The sequence below is a fragment of the Phaethon lepturus genome, unplaced genomic scaffold, assembly GCF_000687285.1.
Source record: "Phaethon lepturus isolate BGI_N335 unplaced genomic scaffold, ASM68728v1 scaffold15985, whole genome shotgun sequence".
In the NCBI taxonomy this organism is placed as follows: domain Eukaryota; kingdom Metazoa; phylum Chordata; class Aves; order Phaethontiformes; family Phaethontidae; genus Phaethon; species Phaethon lepturus.
Window position 1 is genome coordinate 4,614 of NW_010538501.1, and position 388 is coordinate 5,001.

A 388-nucleotide genomic window follows, 5' to 3' on the forward strand; every position below is an offset into this window, starting at 1 on the left:
ATGCTCTTTGGTATCACTTGTGATGCTGAAAGCAGTGGGGGTTCCAAGAGGGATGGTCAGAGCAGAAATTGAGCCCCGCAGCCATTGCTGGCAGTCCCAGCACACTGCTGGACCCTGTGATGCTGCAGGAGGGATGGTTTTGAGCCTTCTCTCCGTGAATCCAGTCCTCCTCAGTGTGGGAAGAGTGGTTTTCTGCACATTCCTTGTTAGCGTCTGGCTGCAGCCTGAGCTGCTGAGCTGGTCATGTGCTGATGAGCTTGTTTTTATGAAATGAGTTTGTTTTGTGGTGTAATAGGCTACAGTCTAAACTTTCCTATTTCTTTTTTTTTTTTCCTTGCTTCCATTGAAGAGTATATCTTTGGCCTCACTTTAGTAGGCTTGGGAAAGA